The sequence below is a fragment of the Arachis hypogaea genome, chromosome 1, assembly GCF_003086295.3.
Source record: "Arachis hypogaea cultivar Tifrunner chromosome 1, arahy.Tifrunner.gnm2.J5K5, whole genome shotgun sequence".
In the NCBI taxonomy this organism is placed as follows: domain Eukaryota; kingdom Viridiplantae; phylum Streptophyta; class Magnoliopsida; order Fabales; family Fabaceae; genus Arachis; species Arachis hypogaea.
The window spans coordinates 66892307-66900077 of NC_092036.1; the positions used below are offsets into that span (position 1 = coordinate 66892307).

Here is a 7771-nt window from a genome sequence, read left to right on the forward strand (position 1 = left end):
AATTTGGTGGATGGAAAGATCTTATTTTTCTAGAGATTGTCGCAAAAAACGGCGTCAAAATTCGACCTCTAGAGCAGTTTCCCTGAGTATGTCTCCTCACGGAAAAGGATGTCTACCCGTGGCACTTTGGTAATGCGTCGGCAGCCTATTATAGGGGGGAGGGGTGTCGTGCTGCCGAAACTCGAGTTGCCCAAAGGCTTGCTGGGCGCAATGCCGGCAAGATGCACGATGCCTTGCCATCCCCTAGGCACACTAGCAAGCCCGTTGTGGTTGTGGTGTGCCGTCGGGGTCCCCCGCCCCGGGTCCAAGGTTGAGCACGGGCGTCGGGCTGCTGCAAACCCCAATCACCAAAGGACCAAGAAGGGAAATGCGTCCATGCACGGCCCATCTAGGCACCACCTAGGGAGCATGGCGTGGTGGAGTTGTGCCTTGTGCACCCGCGGCGTGCTCGCCCTACGTCTAGGGTCGACGCAAGACGGTGCCCGACGCGGTGTTGGTTTTGTTGTGCATGTTGCCTAATCTAGACGGTGCGGCTGTTCGATTATCGCCCGAAGCACCTAACGCCTCGGGCTGTCCCTTGAATGTTCTTCGTCGCTTCCTCTGAACCCTGCCCAGCGGAGTCGGCTCGACACTCCCGTATGCTTTCGCTTGCCTGCACGCTCCAAGGCGTGCTGGGGGCGGTCGGTCCGGGCGAGCTGGGTTTGCGGACCGTGGTGGCGGATGAGCGGTGTGCGGGTTGTTAGTGTGTCTGGCTCCTTGCCTCGCGCACCGAACGGCCGCGCTGAAACTCGAGTTGCCCAAAGGCTTGCTTGGCGCAATGCGAGCAAGGTGAGATGCCCAAAGGCTTGCTGGGCGCAATGCCAGCAAGATGCACGTTGCCTAGGCACGCTAGCAAGCCCCTTGTGGCTGTGGTGTTGCCGACGGGGGCACCCGCCCCCAGTCCAAGGTCGATCACGGGCATCAGGCTCCGGCGAAACCCGATTGCCGTAGGAACAACGAGGGAAACAATCCCATGCACGGGCCATCCAGGCACCACCTAGGGATCATGGCGTGGAGGTGTTTTGCCTTGGGCACCCGCCCGGGGCAACTCCTTGAGCTTGGCCCAGGACAAGGGATCATCCCCCAAGTCCGAGCACGGCGTGGGAACGGCGGGCGGCCTGTGCGCCCCCGCGAGGGGCAACGCGGTGTGCGCGGCCCAACGCTAGGCCAGGCCTGGTGTGGCGCACGTCGCGGATCACCGATATCCGTGCGGCGGGTGTGTCGTGCGCCGGGGGCAACGTGACGTCCCCGTCCTATTACTTGGAGGGGGCAAGTCGCGGAAGACGGTTTTCGGTTTGCGTCCACTCTGGTGGGGCATCGCGTTGTGCTCGGCCTGGCTCCAGGCTCGACCTACGACGGGTCCCGACCTGGTGTGGCTTGTTCTTGTGACTCGTTCTAGACGTTGCGGCTTTTCAGTTCTAGCCGAAGCAGGTGACGCTTCGGCCTGTCCCTCGAGTATCCTTCGTCACTTCCTTTGAACCCTGCCCAGCGGCATTGGCTCGGCCCTGCCGTATGCTTCCGCTTGCCTGCACGCGCCTTGGCGTGCGGGGCGCGGTTCGTCTGGGCGTGCTGGGTTTGCGGACCGTGGTGGCGGATGAGCGGTGTGTGGGTCCTGAGTGCTGTCTGGCTCCTTGCCTCGCGTAATGAACGGGCGCACCGGACTCTCTTCATGTGTCGGCTCGAGCGACGGTGCTCGTTCCACGGTTGTGCGGCTCCTGTGTTTCCTACCCCGCGGTGTGGTATCCCTGCCTTGCCCCAACCTTTCCTCTTTGGAGTCCCCTTGTGGGATTGCCGGGGGAGTTCCAAGACACGCCCGTGGTCCTACCCGTCTCGGCGCTCTGTGCGGCAACGGTGGCCTGCGTGCGTGTTCTGTTCTCGCGGGTGCGGTGCACGCGGTCCGGATGGGGTCTTAGATCCCCGTCTGTCCCTCAGATGATTCGGTTTCTCGGAAAGATGCCTGCCGCCGTGTCCGTCCGAAGCTTCCCCTCGCGGGGGCGTCGGCAGCGCGGCGAGCAAGGTCGGTGACGGATTCTACCTGGTTGATCCTGCCAGTAGTCATATGCTTGTCTCAAAGATTAAGCCATGCATGTGTAAGTATGAACTAATTCAGACTGTGAAACTGCGAATGGCTCATTAAATCAGTTATAGTTTGTTTGATGGTACCTACTACTTGGATAACCGTAGTAATTCTAGAGCTAATACGTGCAACAAACCCCGACTTCTGGAAGGGATGCATTTATTAGATAAAAGGTCAACGCAGGCCCTGCCTGTTGCTTTGATGATTCATGATAACTCGTCGGATCGCACGGCCCTTGTGCCGGCGACGCATCATTCAAATTTCTGCCCTATCAACTTTCGATGGTAGGATAGTGGCCTACCATGGTGGTGACGGGTGACGGACAATTAGGGTTCGATTCCGGAGAAGGAGCCTGAGAAACGGCTACCACATCCAAGGAAGGTGATGAGTATTTTGGTGGAAAAATGAATTTCTCCCAAAACACAAATCCAACCGGCAAGTGGACCGGGTCGCATCAAGTAATAATAACTCACGGGAGTGAGGTCGATCCCACAGGGATTGATGGATCAAGCAACTTTAGTGGGTGATTAGTTTAGTCAAGCTAACATTTATGTGAATTGTGTGAAATTGTAACCAACAAAAAGTAAAGGACAATGAATTTAAAGTTGCAGAATGTAAATTGGCAAGTAACTTAAAGAGCAGGAAATGTAAATTGCAAGAATCTTAAATTGCAAGAATTATAAATTGCATGAAATTGTAAAGGGAATTGGGAATTGGATTTGCAGAATTTAAACAAGGAAAAGTAAATTGCAACAATTAGAAGATTGGAATATGACTTAATTGAATCGGATATAAAGAACAGAAACGTAAATAACCATGAAAAGCATTAAACAGAGAATGAAAAATTGGAATTCAGATCTCAGGACCCAAGAGACTAGATAACCAAGTCTAGATCTCAATGCCTTCCTAGATCCAACAAGAGCAATTGCAAAGAAATTAGAGAAATGTAAAGTGCAGAAGGAGTAGATGAAGAAGCAATTAACCGAAACTGAAATTCAAGTGTGCAGTAAATAAAGCAGAGAGATCTTAGGATGAGATTGAAACAGAATTCCTTCAATTCTCCAACCCAAGCCTCAAAAACAAATTAAAGAGAGAGCTCTCTACTACTACTCCTAGTGCTCCCTAGTGGAGCCAGCCTCCTCACCAATATGAAAATGATGCCTTATATAGGCTTTACAAAATGGAAATGAAAATGAAATTGAAATTAAAACAAATTACAATTAAATGAAATTCCTATTTTATCTATCTCTTGTGCCTTTGAGTGATGATAATGAGCCCTTGCTCTTGATGGAATTGGGTTGATAAAGGCCTTCGTTGATTGCTCTTGGAGTTTGGAGAGGAACCGAAGTGAACCGGGTTTGAAATCATGAAAGCTTGAGTAAAAGTTTGAGCAAAAGTTAGGGGTCTAACTTTTGCTCCAACTTTTCATATCAGCTACCATAATCTGCTGATACCAACGTTGGTGCCAAAGTTAGGGGTCTAACTTTTGCTCCAACGTTGGCCTCCCTTTGTACATTTATGGTGCCAACTTTGTCCTCTTGTCATGTTGCCAATTTTATGCCCAATATAGACTATCAGATATGGTTGGAAAGCTCTGAATGTCTACTTTCCATTGCCATTGGAAGCGCATCAATTGGAGCTCTACAGCTTGAGTTATACTCCGTTGAAAGTGCAGAGGTCAGTTGGCCTCACTGCCGCTTGCCACCATGTTCGTTTATGCACATTGCGGGGCAGTTTTCTCCCTCAATTTTAGTGTCTACCATGCAGTGCCATATATGCTTGGAAAGCTCTTGATTTCTACTTTCCAATGCTTCTTGAATCACCTCATTTGGAGCTCTGTAGCTCAAGTTATTCTTGTTGGAAGTATACCCCTTCAAGCTGTTGTGGTGTGTGGCACCAACGTTAGCCCAAAAGTTAGGGGGCTAACGTTGGCGCAAACTTTTGCCCCCTAACCTTGTATCTTCATGTGCCAACGTTAGCCCAAAAGTTATGGGGCTAACGTTGGCGCAAACGTGAGTAGCCCAGGGAGTGATTTTCAAATTCTCACGTTAGCCTAAAAGTTAGGGGTCTAACTTTGAGGCTAACTTTTCACCCAAAAGTTTGTGCAAAAGTTTGAGGGCTAACTTCAAGTCCAACTTTATGCTTCTTGGTTCAATTTCACTTATTTCATTGTCCTCTCTTTGCTCCTAGCCATTCCTTCTTGCTTCAACCTTTCTCCAAGCTTTCTTCACCTATCATTAATCAACCAAACACATCAAAGCTATGCTCAAAATCATGAGATATTCATTCTTTCATAATATGTGATAATTATAGCATAAAACCTCATGAAATAGCATGAATTCACACATGGTTGATTAAATCAAAGGAAGCATGAAAATCTACCCAATTGGCTTGCTTATGGCTCAAGAAAGTGCATAAAACCTATTGAAAACAAAGGAAAAAGCATAGAAAAACATGACATGGTGACATGTCATCACAACACCAAACTTAAACCTTGCTTGTCCCCAAGCAAGAAAAGAATCATGCACTAAAGATTGACAATCCAAGGCAAGAAGAATAGCAACTCAATGTTCATGGTGAGCTAGTTTTCTAAGCATGCTACAATCACAAAAGAGATATAAATGATTGATGCTTCCATCTAGCTCAATTTATGAAACCTTTCTCTTATATTTCTTCCTTGAAACAAGCTTTTGATTTTCTTATTTAGCTTCTCCTTTTGGGTGCTTTGCCCCATGAGTTGATAACAAAGCTATGACTTCTAAATGCTTTGTTTTCAAGTATTACCACTTGATACATAAGCACCACAAGCATTTGATTAGAGGACTTCATTAAGCTCATTTTTCTTTTCTTTTCTTAACTCTCTAATCATTGATGCTCAGAGCCTTGAGCTTTGAGGGAGTGCTTTTGCACTTTGAGCCTAGCCTTGACTTCTAAGTGTTTTGTTTCCAAGCATTTGGCTTGATACATAAACACCACAAGCACTTAACAAATAAATTGCCATTGGTACTCAGAGCCTTCAGCTTTCTCATTCTTTCCCTTTTTCCTTTTCTTGCTTTATTTTGCATTTGCTTTCAAGGTTTTCATGATTTTAAAAGATTTCACAAAATGTCCTAGATGAAAACTTCAATTAAATAAAATCCAATGCAATTAAGCAACAATCAAATATACTAGCTTTCCAATACTTTTATGCACATGCTAAAATCTTCTTTAATGCCTTGTTTGTTTATGATCATGATACTTTGTTGCTTTTGAATTCACAAAACTCAAGTTGGTAATCATAATGACATAGCACCATGTTGCAATTTAGAAATCAAACTATGCCTTTTCATACACACATGCATACAGAGAAGGTAAAGACAATCATGCAATTTATAGTGCTTGAAACAAATGAGAGGAAAAAGAACTTTACAACCTTGTAGTTCATCTTCTCTATTGTTGTCATTTTCCTCCCATTCTCCTCCTTCCCATACCAAACTCAGAATGCTTGCTCATCCTCAAGCAACTATTAGAACCGTGGCTATGGGCTAAGATGGATCATGAATGTCTTACACAAGAAATGTTAGTAGTACATGTGTTTCAAGCAAGCAAAATTAAAGATAATAATCAAGGCACAAGAGACAGAGACATTGTGATTGCAAGCTTAAGAAGGTGAGCATAATACTTTGCATAAAGAATAAGTGGCACACCAAACTTAGTGTGACACTTTCACTTGGAATCAATGCAAGTATCCAGTAAAGATTTGAAGCAAATTGTGTTGCATAGCAACACCAAACTTAAAATGCAATCCTATGTCCATTTATTTGAATTAAAACCAAGCAAATGAAACTGTTCTTTATTAAATACGATCACTAAGCCAAGAATCTGTCATTAATAAAGCTCTCTTGGTGACGTATTAATAAACACAGCAAATAAGCAGACTAAAATGAAAGCATTAAAAACAAAGAATTAACTAAAGTAAACAGAATAACAAAATATCAAACCAAAAAAAAATTAATACTGCAAAGACATTATGGTTATGCAGACAAGTGGTGTTGCTGAATGATTTGCATAGAAAAATAGGTGGCACACCAAACTTAGAATCTTGGTGTGTCGCTTTCATTTTTGATTTGATGCAATCATCCAAAAAGATTGAAAACAATTTGTTGCAAGGCAACACCAAACTTAGAATGTAACCATATGCCAATTTATTGAATTTAAAACAAAACAAAGAATGAAAGCAAAGCATAGAAGAGAATTTGTACCTACTGTTGACATGTTGTTTACTTTCTTCCTCTTCTTCCAGTTTGTTAAGAGGAATGACTCCAAGAGGGGAGAAGTTTCAGCTACTGTCCCTTGTCTTGGCTTTTCCTCAGCAAGCTTCCTTTTGCAAATGGCTTGATTGATCTTGCTTACTGGATTAGGGACAGGATTGGTGCTTTTGTTAGTTGCCTTCACTTCTTTGAATCCAAGTCTTGGTTGCTGTGTGATTATTGGAGTTTTGTATTCATCCAGAGCCTTTTGAATCGGTGGTTCCATGAACTCTTCCTCACTTGAGTGTGAATTCTCTGGAATGACTTCCTCACTTTCATGCTCCTCCACTCCTTTCTTTGCACCCAACATTTGTTTTAATAGCTCTATCATGGGGGAGGTTTGTCGATTTTCCCAACATTTCTTCATCTCTTCTTCATACCTTTCAATCATGGAGTCAAGTGTTGAGGCGTTTTGGTCCAGGGGAGTTTGTGAGAGCTGTGAGTCTTCATGTTCTCTTGTCATCTCAAGTGCAGTTTCAGGTTCAACCACCTCATTCTTCATTGAAAGTTCACTTGATGCAGTGGCCTCCTTATCTTGCTCTTCCACTTTATCCTTCACATCCGTCAATTGGTCTTTATTTTCCTTGCTTAGTAGTTCTAAGCGTTTATCTGTGTCCTCCAATTGCTTATCTGTCTCCTGAGAAAGGATTTCTAGTTCCCTCCAAGATTGTTGACCTTCCTCCACCATCCTGTTAAACATGGACTCAAGTTTTGAGAGTCTTTGGCTCGTGGAGGTTTGTGTTGAGGCATATTTAGGTGATGAAGAATTGTCAATTGAGAAACTGGGACGTGAGGGTGAATGCTCTTTCATTCCTTGGTGATACTCCCAGCCACCATTAGAATAATGACTTGAATCATTTGTGGTGGTGGTTGGTATCCCATATGATTTTCTTGCTCATCTTGTGTTTCTGAAGCATAGCTCCATGAATTGGAGTGCCCAGAATTTGAAGTTTCTTGGTGATATTCCCAACCACCATTAGAGATTGGTGATGGTGGGTAATATCCCATAAAATTTGTTTGATCATAAGATGAGTTGAACTCCATTTGAATTTTGTAAAACACAACACCAAGGAAAATTGAAATTCATATCTCAGAGATGAATTTCTTAGTGAGGCAATAACTCAAACACCTTGGTTTCAACTTAGAACAGAGAACAAAAATAAAGAAAATGCTTGATCTAGACTTCTCACCCACTTAATCATTGTTGATCTAATCAATCCCCGGCAACGGCGCCAAAAACTTGATGAGTATTTTGGTGGAAAAATGAATTTCTCCCAAAACACAAATCCAACCGGCAAGTGCACCGGGTCGCATCAAGTAATAATAACTCACGGGAGTGAGGTCGATCTCACAGGGATTGATGGAT

At 44.7% G+C, this 7771-nt stretch overlaps 1 long non-coding RNA gene across 1 annotated transcript in view; it reads left to right on the top strand.

The window, feature by feature from the left end:
* Window positions 1-2058: 2058 nt before the first annotated feature.
* LOC140184527 (uncharacterized) overlaps window positions 2059-7771 on the top strand; it is a 7980-nt gene continuing 2267 nt past the window's right edge. Inside the window, exon 1 of the long non-coding RNA XR_011881542.1 lies at window positions 2059-2497. This is a non-coding gene — a long non-coding RNA (uncharacterized lncRNA). The remainder of the gene's footprint in view (window positions 2498-7771) is intronic.